General features: G+C 43.6%; 1 pseudogene; it reads right to left on the minus strand.

Annotated features, from left to right (window-relative positions):
- Positions 1 to 2,056: 2,056 nt before the first annotated feature.
- Positions 2,057 to 4,727, minus strand: LOC119086642 (annotated as a pseudogene).
- Between the last annotated feature and the right edge of the window lie 12,340 nt (positions 4,728 to 17,067).

A 17,067-nucleotide genomic window follows, 5' to 3' on the forward strand; every position in this document is an offset into this window, starting at 1 on the left:
TATCTAACCTCTTCTACATGTATGTACACACACACACACACACACACATGCACACGCACATACACGTGCACACACGCGCACACATGCACAACTAAAACGTAAAAAATAAGAGCCCAGGACCTTAAGCATAGTAGGCAATGGTCTATTAACATACTATCTCCTCAGCTCAAATAATATTTAAATATATATGTGATACTTTTCTTGACCATTGATACTTAGAGTCCAAAATAATAATGATCCTAACATGGTGAATCATCAAAGTATGACTTGAATCTCAGCCCCTGTGTCCATCTAAGCTTACAGATATACATTCCGCAAAGTGCTACTGTAATTATGTGATATTTCTGTATAAGGCTAGTGTGATGTTTAATCTCATTTGTCAACTTGATGAGGTCTAGAATCAATTGGAAGAGAGTCTCTGAGTATGCCTGTGGGAAATATCATGGTTAGATTAATTGAGGTAGGGAGATCCACCCACTGTGAATGGCATCATTCCCTGGACTTTGGTTTTACTGTGTGAAAAGTAGAAAGAGCTGAAAATGAGCATTCACAGCTGCCTCAAGCATTCATAGAAGCCTCACTGTTGCCCTTATGTACTCATAGCAGTTATTGATGCCTGCGCAAGACCTAAAGCCAGTCAGCATTTCATCATGGAGGGGTTGAAGTGCTCCAGAATTCTAAACTCTAGCTGAAGAGTCAGATTTCTTTAAAGGCATGGACCCTGGTAGATTGAACATGTTCTTGGCAAAGGTCCCACACCTTTGAGTATATTACCACAAACAGGAGTCCATTGATGGGCTCCCCCCCCCCCAGACAAGGTTTCTCTGTGTAGCCTTAGCTGTCCTGGAACTCACTCTGTAGACAAGGCCTGCCTCTGCCTCCTGAGTGCTGGTATTAAAGGTGTGTGCCACCTCCATATGGCAATGGACTGTTTTTTTTTTTTTAAGAAGACATTAAGCTGGGAGAAGAAAATGGATCTAGGAGAAGTTGGATTTAGAGCAAATACAATCTGTGTGTGTGCTAAAGGGGTTAGTGGCAGAATGATAAACCTAAAGCAGGTTTCTTCATTCCAAGGGCATTTTTAAGCCACACTAATTAGCCACAGGTCTAAAATATACTCATCTCTGTAATTATTAATATCTACTAACTTGTACTCCAGGTCATTTGCTCTGTTAGGGCTTGGGATTTACTAGTAGTAAAACAAATGAGTTTTCATAAATTGTTTTGAAACAGAACTTCATTTAGCCCAGGGTGGCCTCAAAGTTGCTGTGTAGCTAGATTTGAACTCTAGCTCTTCTTTCCTTCACCTCTTAAATGTGCTGGGATTAAAGGTGTATGCAAATGTGCCTGACTAAAGAAAACAGTTTATAAAAATCTGTCTCATTGCCGGGCGGTGGTGGCGCACGCCTTTAATCCCAGCACTCGGGAGGCAGAGCCAGGCGGATCTCTATGAGTTCGAGCCAGCCTGGGCTACCAAGTGAGTTCCAGGAAAGGCGCAAAGCTACACAGAGAAACCCTGTCTCGGAAAACCAAAAAAAAAAAAAAAAAAAAAAAAAAAAAAAAAAATCTGTCTCATGGTGCTAACATTCAAGGATATCCGTCAATCAGGTTCCTGTTTGCCTCCCTGTGAGCAAATGACTATATAAGTGGTATTTCTTAATTGTCAAACTGCTTGATGGAGCACCTAGTGAATACAGGCCAGAGAGGCTACTAAAAATGTGCTAAACTGTACAGGAGAGTCTTTTCATGGCAAAGAATTACCTGGTCCAAAATGTTGATAGTGACCCACTGTTCAGGAGGAAAAACACAAAGAAGTAAAATACAGAGTATGACATTTATGCATATATCTTACATTTAAAGAGGCCCCTTTGTAAATAATACAAACTCTTCATATGCCTACTAAATTATGAAAAACAGAAATAACAAATGTTCTGTGTTACTACTCATAAATGACTAATGCATGAAGATGCAAAGGGTTTAAATTGAAGTTTTTTTTGCTTCTCTGAGAACTTTTTAATGTACACAAGATTTTTGAAGAAATCATTGGAAAAAGTAGTAAGACAATCTGTAAATGTATTTTTAAACAGGCTATGAAGTCAGCATAGAAATATATCCTGAGGGCTGACTCATTCACCCACACAACTCTGCTTCACTAGAAAGCCAGATTCAGGCACCCACTTTGGTCAAGAGGACACCTGAGCACATAGGAGCACATTGCAGGCCAAGGACTCAGGCTGGCCGTGGAGCCCTGGCCACTAGTGGTGGGAACCTCGGTGGCATGCAGGTCCTCTGCAGCTAAGTCCGATGGCACTGGAGCAGAGAGGGCGGGAGCTGCACAAACACAGCCCCATCTGCAGAACTCGCCGCCGCTGCAGACTAGCTCTGGACCAGGACGGTAGCCCAGCCTCCTGCAGTTGCTCTTGGCACAGGGCGTGTGAGGCTGGGAGGTGTGAGGAGGCGAGTGAGTGCCTCACCACTGTAAGGGTTGTGCTTTCTAAACAGTTCGGTATCCCTCATGATTGGTGTTCCGAATGAGTGTGGCTCCATCAGATCCAACCAAGTGAGGCTGGGACAGAGTGAGCATCCACACACACGGTCAGCAGTCGGCGCAGTTCGCTAGGCTTTGGTGTCCTTCGTATATTCAGTCAGCTCAGCGTATCAGCATATAGATACGCAGTCACTGGGCCACACAGCCCACATCTTCATACCATCCATCATAGTTTCTTAGGAACTCTGGGCATTGGTGGGGTTTCAGCTGAACATCTGGTCATTCGGATGCTGCCCAAGAATGGCTTTACAGCCTCGACTATTCCCTTGAGATTAGTAAGCACCAAGTCTTGGTTCCGTCATCGACTTGCCTTGAAGCACCAGTGAACAGGGAAGGGGGCCACGTGAGTGCAGCACATCACATGAAGTCGGTAGAAATGAGCTAACGACAATCAAGACTTCTCCGACCCTTACACTTCCTAGGTCGGGGTCACCAGAAAGCACTGACAAAAGGCCCTGAGGGCTGCGAGACCAGTTCTCAATGACAACAGCAACCTGTACATGGCTGCCTAGGGCCTGCCCATTGTCTTTCTCAAGGCAGCATCTAGCTTAGAAAAGGGGTTTTGGATGTTAATATATTAAGGAATTTAATTTACAGATATTTAAAATTACAGATACCTTACAAAACAGTTCTGTGATGATTCTGCAAGCAAGACATGAACAGAAATCAGGCCCCGTGCGAAGTCTCCTCATTATCATTGTCAGCAAGAGCACAGAGCGCACCCTAATTAAACTGCACACAAATCTGTAACGCTGACATCTTTTTTTTAGGATTTTTCAATCATTCCTATTTCAATATTTCAAGGCTACTGAGACAAGGCCACCATGGTGAAATCTCTGCGGTGTCCTTCAGAGACCAAGGCTATCTGGGCTGGCATGCTGTGTCCACTCATGGTGTTTTCATGGTATGAAACCTCTGTGGCGCTTTATTCTTCGTCACCAATAAAAACCTCAGCACTTGGCCCGAGCCTGGGGCCTGGGAGTCACATGTGAAAGGACAGGACAGGACTCTGCTGCAGGTGTGGCCAGAATCTCTGAGGACAAAGAGCTCTTGGGGTGCAGTTGCTATGACAATCTGTTGCTAGGATAATTCCAAGGATCACAGGCAAAGTGACTACACAAATGAGGACAAACATCACCTTTGCCACCCCGAGGGAGAGGCAAGCACCCAGTGTCATCTATGAAATCATTTGCCAACCCATAAGCGAATGATTAGAGACAAAACAGTGATGACAGCCACCACCGCAGCAGCAATTATCCACTTTTTTCCACCTGGCTTTACTCTGATATTTGATGGCTTTCTTGGTTTCTTCCTTGGTGTGTTCGACTTAGTCTACAGCATTCATCACGTTTCTCTTGATGTAGTTGAGCATTTCACCCTGGGTCTCCACAAACATGGCCATATCCATGAACGTCTCGTGCAGCTCTCAGATGCTGGTCTCCAGCTTCATGATGTCTTTGTGATGTGACTCGATCTCGTTGAGAGCTTGCCTAGTGATTTGTGAATATGATATAATATCCGAGAGGAAGATAGACGGCTTCCGGCTCTCCAGCATCTCATCCAGCTCATCATCAGTGGTGGTCCTCCCAGTGATCTTTAGCTGGTGCTGGATTCGGCCTTTGCTTCGCTCCCGAAACAGGATCTGTGCATCATTGTACTCCTTCATGACCTTCACAAACTTGCCTAACAGCACTGAGTGCTGGGTATGTCATATCTGCAGGTCCACGGAAGTTCAGTTCCCGCTCTTGTCCTAATCACAACTCGGCTCAATAGCCTTCAGCTTGCCTCAGATCCAGTTAGTGGTTTTCTTGATCTCTTTGTTCAGGTATTCTAGCTCTTCTTTTATTTTTCCTTCTGGGTTTGGGGCAGAAAGGATGATGCTGTGGTTCTTCACGTCTTCCACGTACTAAGCAATCCTGACTATGTTCCTCCACCTGATGAAATCGTCCATGAAATGGTCCTTTTCAGCAATCATGACAGTACTGTCTCCATCTTCGCATTTCCTACACGCCTTGAGGTCGGGCAGCCAGTCCTGAAACCCCACCGGCCAGTAAGGCTGGGCGCCCGCCTCCCAGCTGCCCTCCAGCACACTCTCAGTTGCCAGGGCCACTGCCCTCCCTCTGGCCGGCGCTACCATGGCAACGCTCTCTGCGCTTGCGCCTGCCCCACCCCAAATTGAAGCTTTTTATACGTTTAAAAATGTTAAAATTTCAGTGTGTGTGGTGTTTGTGTTTGCATGTTCTCAAGTGTGTGCATGCCATGTCTCTCACGTGGAGGTCAAAAGAGCTTGTGTGTCTAGTGTTGTTTTATGTTCTCAGTTTCACCTGTTCTCATCTGGAGATTGAATTCAAATCACCAGGCTTGCATGGCAAGTTCTTTAAGCCCTGAGCCATCTCACTCCCCCGCTCCCCAACCTTTAAAAAAAATAATTGGGTCATGCTTTTGTGTGTTGTGTATGACGAGTGTGAGTGTGGGTGCATGGACATTCCTAGCTCAGTTCTTCTCCTTCCACTCTAGGTTCTGGGGAGAAAACACAGGTCCTCAGAACTTCAGGTCTCGACTGCCAACTACTTTTACCCACTGAGCCATCTTGCTGGTGCACTCTTGCTGGTTCTCTCTCTCTCTCTCTCTCTCTCTCTCTCTCTCTCTCTCTCTCTCTCTCTCTCTCTCTCTCTCTCTCTCTCTCTCCTCTCTCCCTCCCTCCCTCCCTCTCCCTCTCTCTCCCTCTCATCGTGTTGTTGGCTACGAATTTGCTATATATCCACAGATAACCCTGAACTTCTGATCCTTCTGCCCTACCTGCTAGTGTCATGCTGTGGTTACAGGTACTACAGGTCTACAAGACCACAGCTAGCTTATGGAATTCTGGGGATCAAACCCAGGGCTCAACGCCTGCTAAGAAAGCATTCCACTGGCTGACTGAGCACACCCCCCAGCCTCTATTGTCTTGAAAATCACACCCAGAAAGCATCAATACATGACACTGGGATCCAAGATCTCTGAGATGCAGGTAAAAAGTTCTTCTCTCTCACAAATGAAAGAGTTGTGACTGGATCCTGGTGGCCAGCAGCATGAGATCCAACAGCTTCATTGGAATCTGCAGTACACATAACGTATCTCCTAGGATTTTCCTTTCCTTTAGCATTCTGACTTCCAAATGTTTCCTCTGTTCAAAAAAATTACAGTATTTGCTATTTAAACCATAATGCAAAGATAATAGGATTTAACACTTATGCAAATCTAGCGGTAATAGGGCCTTTTCATTAAATGTGTCATAGTTACTTCCATGATCCAGCAATATGGCAGCCGCCAGCCACATGTGCCCTTATCCTGATACTGACTCCACCATTGTGTTTAGTAAGTGAGGCCATAGTTGGTACCTGCAAACTATACAGCCTTCCAGTTATCCATCATAATGTTTTCTGACATTTTGGTACCTAGAGTACTTAGATCCACAATGTAGAGCATCTCTTTCCCACAAATAAAATCTGTTCCTGGGGGTGGGAGAATATCAAAGCCCAAATGACAGCACCAAGTAGGCAGTAGGGTGCCACCAGTTTGCAGTCTTTTTCCAATGCCACGCCTATGTATCATGTACAACTTGTGAACGACTGTGGCCTTGGGGGATGTGGGAGCAGTAAGGAAGGACAGGACAGGGACAACACCTACCACTTGCTGTCTTTCCTCTCATCCTTCTTTTCCTGTCACAGAGGTTTCTTCCACAACAAAGCTCTCCACTGCATGCATCCAATTTCCTGTTGCTGGACTGTTAAGCTGTTTCCAGTGTGGTTTTTGCTAAATTATGCTTATGGAAAAGTTTCATGTATTATACATTTGCAACATATGTTTAATTCATTCCATATGGTAATTTTCTAGAAGACGGCTAGACCAAATAGTACATATGTAGAATGCTACTTATTTTAATAAATTGTCCCACAGAAAGACTGAACTGTTTAACAGATGGCTCTACTTCCAAAAAGGGGATATTTTCACAGATTGAGAATACAGGATGGAAACATCGAACATTGCTTTCAGTGTCTTGCTTCCAAGGAGTGATTAAACCTGTCATGTCACTCACAAGTCTCTCCTTTTCTGCCTTGAATAACGTAGAAGCAAGGGAAGACAGTCATAGTTGTGAACACTTTGAAGAGCCAAGCACTCTGCCATTCAGTAGTACGTGAACAACTCCATATAAGTCTCCTTTGGCCAGAATTTCCCAAAAGCATGGTCTTCAGGGCAGCATTGACAGCTCCCCTGGGAACTTGCAAATTCTCATGCTTCACATCCCATCACTTAAACAAGAAACTCCAGGTACAGGCCCCAGAAACCCACATTCTAACAAACCTTGCTGCAATCCCTGATTCATTCTAATATCTGAGATGATGCTCTATAATGATTCTGAGTAGCTACTGAGATTCCTGCCAAAGATGAGTGAAAATATAGTATCTGCATGGGGCTCTGTCTCCTCTCTCTGTCTCAATCTTTTTACTTCTTAAGAAAAATAAAACATTTTATTTTAAATTATGTGTAGGCATGTATCTGCATGTAGATGTATGAATGTGAGTACAGGTGCCCAGAGAGGCCAGGAAAGAGTGTTGAATTCCCTGGGGCTAGAGTTACAGGAGGTTGTAAACTAATGTCTCAAGAGCTCTTCCTCTCATTTCTACATTCATAGTGCTTTGGGTTTTTGTTTTGATGCAGATTTTTCCCTATGTCTGACTAGCTGGCCTCAAATTTCCTATGCAGATCATGAACTTATGGCAATCCTCCTGCCTCTATCTCCTGAGTGCTTACAGCTATGAGATACCATGATCAGCAAACAGAGTTATGCTTTTTGCGTTAGAACCTAGACAAACAGGCAGGCTTAACAGTGATGTGCGGAAAGCAATGGTCAGCTTCACTGTTTTTGTTTGATTTTCGGTTCACCGTGTTGGAAATCTAACACAGGGTCCAGAGCACATTAGGCCAAGTGCTCTGGCCGTGAGCCACAACTCCAGCCCTTTGTCCCCATTGTCCAATGAAATGCTTTGTATATAGAAAGCTCTCAATAAATGTTTGTTGAATGGAACTAAGACTCATAAAAATTGAGTTTGGAACACAAATATCACAGAATATAACCAAGAGGCAGGGGCTGTAGCTCAGTGGTAGGGTGTTTGCTGTAGCTCAGTGGTAGGGTGCTTGCTGTAGCTCAGTGGTAGGGTGCTTGCTGTAGCTCAGTGGTAGGGTGCTTGCTGTAGCTCAGTGGTAGGATAGTGGTAGCTTGCTCAGTGTGCTGTGGTGCTAAATTTGATGCCTAGCACCTCAAAGTGAGAGTAACAAAGTTTGGGGGCTGGAAATATAGTTAAGTTGGCTGAATGTGTAGCCTGCATGCATGAAACCCTGGGTGAACTAGACATGATGGCACATATCTAAAATCCCAGCACTTTTGAGGTTTGAACAGAAGGGTCAGAAGTTCAAGGCTAAGTAGAAAGTTCTAAGCCAGCCTTGGATACAGTAAAAACTGCCTCAATCCAATACATTCATAAACACATAAAGACTGGGGGCTGAGAATGGTAATATCCTCCAGTTATCTGGGTACTCTAAAGCTGAGGCAGGGGAGAGTTCAAGGCTACTCTCAGCTATATAGCAAGATATAACACAAAATAAACAAATAAGCAAAACAAAACCAAAAAAAAGGAAAAAGAGAGGGGAAGGAGGAAAGAAAAAAAATGCACCAAGGTGTTGAACTGAGGAGTGATGGGACATTTGTTTTTTCCCGTATTCACTTTTTCCACATTTTACACACTTCTGAAAGAATCATATTTTACTTAAGTCATAAAAAAGTAAGCATTTTTGTGGGTAAAACTATGTTGAATCTGGCATGTACCTCTGAGGCCTTTGGCTGTGCACGGATTTGTTTTTGTGTCTGAAAGGCTGCCCTCCTCAAGTCAGCCAGCAGAGGGCAGCACTCAACTTCGCAAAACTAGCCTGTCCAGATTATCGCGAAACCGCTGTAACAGAAAAAAACAAACCAGCATTTTGCGGATAAATGCATTTGAATACTTCAGAAATGGACATTGGGAGGAAGCTGGAAAGGAGTTTCTCCTTAGGGCTGTTTCCCAGTTTAATTCAGACAGATGATTTGGGGGCCGTTTAACGACTTCCTTTTGAAAGTTAACAGCCAACTAGAGGAACGGTGGCATTCCCTAGCCTTTCTTGGAGCCACACTCGACAGTTATCCTCAAGAACAGCCTTCAGTGAATATATTTTTGCAACCGTTCAAAAAAGGGGGTAACTCTGAGACTCCCTAAAGAATACTTCTGTTCCCACAGTTCTAACTAGTGCTCTCTCAAGCTACTTTCCCTTACCAGGTAACTGGAGGATATTAAACATGTGTTCCCTTAAAATTCATATAGCCCTAGAAGAAAAGGAATAGTCATAGAAATGTAATGTTGAAAAGTAATTAAGTCTCCTTGGTTTTTCTGTTGTTTTGAAAAGAAGTCTAAAGCTAAGGAGCTTACAACACAGCCATAAGTATATAGCCAGTGAGTGGTGGGACTAAGTGATGCCAGGCCTCTCCTGTCTTCAGGGTTGTGTGAGCTTCACATTCATTTGTGTTTGCAATAACAAACTGTCCTTCCTTATGAACAGATAGCTAAAAATGGCGCAGTGTGAGTTGCATTAAAATATTCCAGTAGTCAATAAATAAATATACATGATCATAATTATATGTAATGTTAAATATTATAGGTAAAATAAGCAAATTTTGAAAACTCTACTGTAAAGTTTACTAAGAATGTATCTTTTTTAATTTGTGTTTTTTTTTTTTAAAATTCTTCTCATGAGGGTTCATGTAGCACAGGATGGTCCTTCCTCTCTTATCAGGCCTGGATATCTTCATATTCCGTTTTGTTTTTGTTTTTGTTTTCCAAGATAGGCTTTCTTTATGTCTGGCTGTCCTGGAACTCACTCTGTAGTCCAGGCTGGCCTCAAACTCAGAGATCTGCTGGCCTCTGCCTCTCAAGTACTGGGATTAAAGGCCTGCGCCAATCCCCCTCCCCCTCCCCAGCTTGTTGTATTCTTTTTTTTTTTTTACTTTTATTGATTCTTTGTAGATTTCACATCATGCATTGCAATTTCACTTACCTTGCTGTCTTCTCGAATCTGCCCTCTGCCCTTACAATCCCACCCCCAACCCCAATCAAACCCAAATTTAAAAGAAAAAACAAAAACAAAACAAAACAAAGAAACAAAACAAAACAAAAAAGAATCTTGTCATGGAAGCTGTAGTGTGGCCTGTTGAGACACACAGCTGACACTTTAATCCCTTCATCTTTACTTATAAGTCTTCATTGCCACGACTGATTGGTCTGGCTCAAGGCTTCCAATTTCTGCTACATCATCAAAATGGACCCTCACTGGGGCTCCTCTTGGATACCCTGTTGTCCTGTGTCATGGAGATCCTTCTGTTTTGGATCTGTAGGTTTGTTCTCTTCACATGCTCCAACAGTTCATAGATTTGTTGGATGCTGGGATGGGCCAACAGAGCCCTGGTTCTGGGCCTGTCTGGTAGTTGAGTTGGTCAGCCCACCAGCGTTCCCTCATCTTTACCTGGGCAAGTTCTCCAGCACTGCCTCAGCTAGCTCACCCAATGTAGCCTGCAGCAAGGAGTGAGCCAGTTCTCCTGCTCTTGGCTCCTCAGATCTGGGTCCCCCACACTCACATCACCAAGGCCAGCTCTACTGTTTTGCCCAGGCAAGGCACAGGGTGCTCTCTCCTAATTGCTGTAGGGGGGGGGGTCAGCTCTCCTACTCTCATGTCCTAAGGGCTGGCTCACTTGCACCCAGGACAACAGGGTCAGATCTAGTGTGCTACCCAGGCAGGGTGCAGGGCCCACTCTGCTGGTAACACCGGAAAATTCTGCTTTACTTAACTTTCTATAATAAAACATGATTCTTAGCTATATTATCAACTTCACGATAGAGAAATAGTTCCAGATGCAGGTGGAGAGGGAGAGAGAGAGAGAGAGAGAGAGAGAGAGAGAGAGAGAGAGGGAGAGAGAGAGAGAGAGAGAATTTAAAATAGGTAAAGTCAATAAATTTCAAATGCAACAAATGCAAATTAAAACGTGTGGTACAAGATGTTGGTTGGTGGGTTCTACTGAGAGATGCATGCTTTGTGACTGCACGTTAAGATTTCCCCTTGGTGACAAGTGAGTTGGATGAGAAGTCAACAGGTGTGTTTTCTAGTCCTAGCTTAGTTGTCCTTGGTTACTTTTGCATCTCTCTGCTGTTGCACACTTGAGGGAAAGATTTGTTTTAGATCAAGGTTTTAGAGAGCCCAGTCCTTAGTCACATGGCCCCATGTGGACCAGACAAGGAGGTGGGGTTGTGTGGTTCAGTTCCTGGTACCCAGATAGCAGAGAGACCGCCTGCTCTCCTTAGCATTCTCCTCCTCTGATCCACTTTTTTGTGTCTAGGTACCAGGCCCATGGAAGATGGTGCTCTCACTCAGGGTGGGTTTTTTCCTCTTAATTAATCCTCCCCGGAAATCACTCTGATAGATACTGGGCTTTACTATGTTCTAGATATCTCTCAAACCAAGCAAGATGAATGCTCACAGCTGCTGGATGAACATAAAATTATTTGAATGATAACTCTCCCTATGAAGCCATTGGAAATAGGAATGGTACATCTTGACAAACTATTCCTACACACCCTGTCTTCACACTCTGCTTTTCCGTCATCCCCCACTTACACCCATGCTATGCAGAATGTGGCTCTCGGCCAAGCAGCAGCTTGTTAGAGGAGGAATCTTGGGCTTCGTTCCAGACCTACTGAATCAGAATCTGCATTTTAACAAGATCTCTAGGTGATTCATCTGCACATTAAAATTTGAGAGGGACTTACCTAGACTAATTACAGCCTTTGAGTGGGTTCTGTCTCCATTCTGACTCCCTACAATATGCCTTTTACATTACAGCTAGGAAGTTCTCTCCAGTAGGCAATGACTATATATCTCACTATTTGTAATTCCCCAGGAGCCAGCCATTATAAAACTGCAATATGGAAAGGGCATAGGTGTAGCAGGAGTCTTAAAAGTTCTTATTAATAAAATCAAACCTGAGGCCAGTTAATGGGGTGAACACTGGAAAATGAGAGACAGAACAAGCCACAGCTAACCTCACCTGGCCAACTTCTCAGCTGATCTTGTTTCCTCAGAAAGATCTTGTTTCCTCGGGAAGCCTCTGTGTCTTCATATCTGAATGGCTCTCAGCTGAACTGTGCTGCTCAAAACCTAAAAGCTTAACCAGCCAAATGTTTCTAGTTTCTGGTTCTCACACCTTATATACCTTTCTGCTTTCTACCATCACTCCCTGGGATTAAAGGCTTGCTTTCTGGGATTAAAGGTGTGAGTCACCATGCTTGGCTGTATCCTTGAACAGATGGATTTCTGCCTCTGGAATGCTAGGATTAAAGGTGTGTGCTACCACTGCCTAACCTTTATGTTTAATATTGTGGCTATTCTGTCTCTGACCCCAGATAAGTTTATTAGGGTGTACAATATTTTGGGGAACACAATACCACCACACATAGGTTGTAAATTAAACATCAGGTCTTGCCTGAAACACTTATTGGTTTTGTGACTTGCAAAAAGAAAAAAGTAAAAAATGGGATCTCATGTAGCCCAGGCAGGCCATGAAATCAGAAGGTAGCCAATGTTGGCTTTGACTTTCAGATTCTCCTGCTTCAACCTCCCAAATACCAAAATTATAGGTATGGGCCTCCGTTTCTGTTCCCTCATTTGTAAAATGTTGATTAAAATGCCTGTCTTGTAAGTGTGGGGTAATGATTAAGTAAATCCCTATCTGTAGAAAGTTTTGCAGATAGATCGGGCGGTGGTGGCGCACGCCTTTAATCCCAGCACTCGGGAGGCAGAGGCAGGCGGATCTCTGTGAGTTCGAGGCCAGCCTGGGCTACCAAGTGAGTTCCAGGAAAGGTGCAAAGCTACATAGAGAAACCCTGTCTCAAAAAAAAAAAAGAAAGAAAGAAAGAAAGAAACGGAAAAAAAGAAAGTTTTGCAGATAGAAAGGTAATATACATTATTCAGTTGTGAGCAATCAATAGGGATGGGAAGAATATAGAAGAGGCATATGTGAAATGTTAAAAGTCTAAGAATGGAGATCACTCACCATCAATGTAACAGAATGGGTATTGTATGTCTTCTAAAACAAGGGCAGAATGGGTCATGGAACTCCTGCTGAATTCTCTTGGACCCTTGCTCAGGAAAGAGACTGGAGAAGTCAGTAAAAAAAAAAAAAGTCCTTCATTCAGATATTCCCTTGCCATCAAGCCACCTCATGGAGGATGAAGCTCTTTGGGCCTCCAGGCCATCCTCCTAGCAGCAGAACACCACAGAGTAGCCCTAGCTGGTGCTGTGGGAATCAGAGAAACCCAATTCTTAGCTCCTTGGATCATGGACTATGATCAAAGCTTTGTTTTATTGTTTTATTTCACTAAGTTTGGGAGGATAGCTTTTCCTCAGTGTAATACAGTCCCAGGTGATTTGGAATGCAGTCCCCTCGGAAACATGTTGAGATTTAATGCCTACTGTTTGATAGTGAGAGGTAGAACAAGGCAGTCCCTTCAAGAGGCTCCCAGGATTCTACCACTTGCATAGATTAATTCATTAATTCATTCCTGGATTAGTGAGTCTACTATAAAATCCAGTTTTGTTAGGTCTCATGTGAGCTTCTGGGCTCTAGTCATACTGCCTTGGAAGTCTTCTGGCAAGAAGGCCATCGCCTCCCAGGCTGTTGATGAAGCCCTACAGTATCAACTACCTAGGGGGCTGAGGCAAGAGGATCACAAGTTCAAAGTATGCCAGGACCAACTCAAAGCAAAACAAATTGTTTTTCTTTTTTCTTTCTTTTTTTTAGACAGGCTTTCTCCCTGTAGTCCTGACTGTCCTAGAATTCATTCCATAAACCAGGCTGGCCTCAAACTCAGAGAGCTCTGCCTGCCTCTGCCTCCTGATTGCTGGGATTAAAGCATGGACCACCAACACCCTGCTAAATTGTTTTTTTTGAGAAAGAAAGGAAGGAAAGAAGAAAAGGACAGAAGGAAGGATGGATGGAAGGACCGAAGGATGGATGAACAAATGAATATAGTTCAAGCCAGAGCACTTGCCTGTCATTTGCAAGGCCCTAACTTCAATCTCCAGCATAGCATGATTAGTATTAACTAACAGAGGCAAAGAAGGAAGACTGTAACCAGCTATAAAATTTCAACCTTAGACCAGAACCAGGAGCCAAAATGAACCTCTTGTGTGTTAACTTACCCAGTCTGTTACTGTAACTACCAACAACAGAAAATAGGGATGGTGGTAAATCACAACAATATGGCATGTATTAGGCCTGAAGCCAGATGCCCAAGGCCAACAACAACAAAATTAGTAATGGAAAATAGAGACAAAACATGAGAATAACCGGCATGCACTGATAGCGGTCGAAGCTGAATAATGACTATACCTAAGCTAATGCTAGCATTCTTCTTAATTTTTCATATATGGATGCTTCTATAATAAAAGGTTTGAAAAAAGAAAACCCATGCAAAATACTCAGCTCTGGTTATTAGTAGTAGTCAAGGACTGTTGTAATTGTAGTGACGATTATCTGTCATTGGTACCTATCAATCGTGAAAGGAGTGAGGTTTACATTGAAGAGCACAACATACCAAGTGCTCCTGGGAATCTCATTCCCCTTTTCTATTTTTGTTTTTGTTCTTTTGAAGATAGGGTCTCACACTATAACCCAGGCTAGCCTGGAACTCACTCTTTTGCTCTGGCTGTCCTCAAACTCTCGGTGATCCTCCTGCCTCATTTTCCCAAATACTGGAATTACAGGCGGTGAACCACACTCCCAGACTAGTTGCTTTCTTCAAATCCCTCTCTGACTAATTCACATGCTCTGATCTTACACATTCAAGAAAGGACCAGAATACTTACTGTCCAGAACACAGCCTGCTGTTCCATCCCTCCGTGCTTCTCTCTGTCACTTTCTCTTCTCGGGAGCATTGCCCTCAGAGGAGCGTCATGAATCAGCTCAGATTAACCCCCACAGGGAGACTGTTTCTGACACATAGCAAGAGAATTTCTGCCTTGGGCTGTTAGGCCCTGCTCTAAACAGACTTCTGCCAAGGCATCCGGACTAGTTTATTATGTTTCTGGGTGTGCCTGTCTGTTTCCCTTTACCAGACTGTGAAATCTTCAGTCTCTTGAAGCTTACAGTGAAACAGAAGAGCCAGACGACAAATAAATAAAGCTGCAATTGGACTGGATTGCGATAAAGTCCTACGAAGAATACAATAAGGGAGCTGGGAAGGCCCTTCAGTCAGTAAGGACCTGTTTTCAACTCCCAGAACCCGTGTGGAAAGCTGGGTGTTTGTGGTACGGGGTGCACCTGTAACCCTAGGCCTGGAAGGTGGAGAACAGAAGGTCCTGGGCACTTGTTGACCAGCCAGTCAAGCTGAACTGGTGATCTCAAGATTCAGTGAGAGATTTCATCTCAAAATAATAAGATGGCAAGGTATTGAGGGAGACGCCTGATGCAGTTTCTGGCCTCCACACAGGCACATGCATTCATTCACACATACACAAAGATAGAATCAGAAATGGGTGGGGCTACATTCTGAGGGAAAAAGACATTGGGGCTGAGCTGGGAAGATGAGGCATTCACCTCATTTAGATGCTTAATCCAGAGTAGAGCACACAGCCTGGCATATAGTAGGTGACATTGTATACTAAGTGAACCTGCTCTGCCACCTACAGAAGTTTCTTCTAAGGCTCACAAGTGATAACATCTGCAAAAGTCTTTTGGAGAGGATAAAGCTCAGTTCAAATGCAGCTTTGTTGCAGGCTGTATCCTGAGAAGACAGGAGGCAGCATTCCCTCTTTCATCAGAGTGACTTTCTGCAGACAGGCAAATTGTGCCCCAGCCAAGTGGATCCAGGCATACAGTCTTCCTCCTAAACATCATTTTCCCATTCTGTTTGGATCATCAACATTGCCTTTAATGAGATACAGAAGGGAGTAGACACATGGCCTGTGTGGGTGTAGGTTTGGATGGAGTCCTGGGGTGGGAAGGTAGCCAGCTCTCTAGTACATTGACTTGAAGATCCAACTGGATGATTTTCGGGGGGGAGGGATGCTAAGAAGAGTGGAAATTGGGGAGGTAATTATGGGTAGGAATAGTCACTCCATGTTTGCCTCTCCATCTGTTCTAATTCTATAGCCAAGTGTTTAGTTTCCTCTTTCTGGTTCCTTTACTTCCCTGACTTAAAATATTTCTTCTTTCCAGTAAGAACAGAAAATAATTGACACAACATCTACTGTGTAAAGGGCACTATGGCATGTGCTTTTACAACAGGAAGGACACAATTTCAGAAGTCAGATGGTCTAGACTTGTACCCCTCACATCACAATACATGAATCCAAAACATCCAGACCCTTTATGTGCAGCATAGTACCTCTCAACTGAAATTACTATTATACAGAAATGATAGGTTATTATACTATGTGTACATTGCGTGCTTTCCAATTCCAGTTCTCCCTGTATACAGAGGATGTCACAAGGCAATTTGGTATCATTCTCTGGGACTCAGGCCCATCTGTCTGTGAGGGTGTAGGGTACATAACATAGATGGTTTTCAAGCCATGTTTCCGTGGGAAGCTGAGTTTTGAGCAAGATCTTGTGGAGTTGCTATGAGAGCCAAAAATAGAATCTGCAGAAAAATAGACACACCTACTTTGCTTCGACAAACGAGTAAAATTTTATTTCTATATATATATGCACCTTTTGTGCAAGATTGCCATTGAAATGGGATTTGAAATATGAGCTATGTTTTCTAATCACTGAAGTATCAAAGACCTATTTCTGTGGCAATATTCTATAGCTACAGAGGAATTCATTTAGAGGAACTGGAGATACATAGCTCACAGTGCTTGGCTAGTCCTTGCAAGGTCCTGGATTTAAGGCCCTGCACTGGGAAAAATGAAACAAAGTGGAACAGAAAACAGAGGTATTTGGGTGCTATTATCTCATTTGATACCCCCAATGCTCCTAGCTCTAAAGAATGAGAGCTGAAGAGAAGGGAACTTGGGCCAGAGAGATGTCTCAGTGTGTAACTCCCAAGCCTTTGGAGCTGAGTTTAATCCCTGAGCCCCATATGTAGAAGGAGAACATCAGCTTCCACAAGTTGTCTGTTATCTTGGAGGCTGGGAGGCTCAGCCTGAGCTGTATTGTGAGGTCAAGTCTAGCCTGAGCTATACAGTGAGGCCCTGCTCAAAAGATTCACTTAACTTTATTAAGCTTCTCCTTGGAATGTTGACAAAAACAAGGACATTGCAGGCATAACACCTACTGTGTGTGCTTGATGTGCTTTGCAATGTTAAAAGTTGTTTATATTTAATTCTCTCATATATTACATCCCAACTACAGTTTCTTCTCCCTCTTCTCCTTGCAGCCCCTCCACACACACATC

This window comes from Peromyscus leucopus, chromosome X, assembly GCF_004664715.2.
Source record: "Peromyscus leucopus breed LL Stock chromosome X, UCI_PerLeu_2.1, whole genome shotgun sequence".
In the NCBI taxonomy this organism is placed as follows: Eukaryota; Metazoa; Chordata; class Mammalia; order Rodentia; family Cricetidae; genus Peromyscus; species Peromyscus leucopus.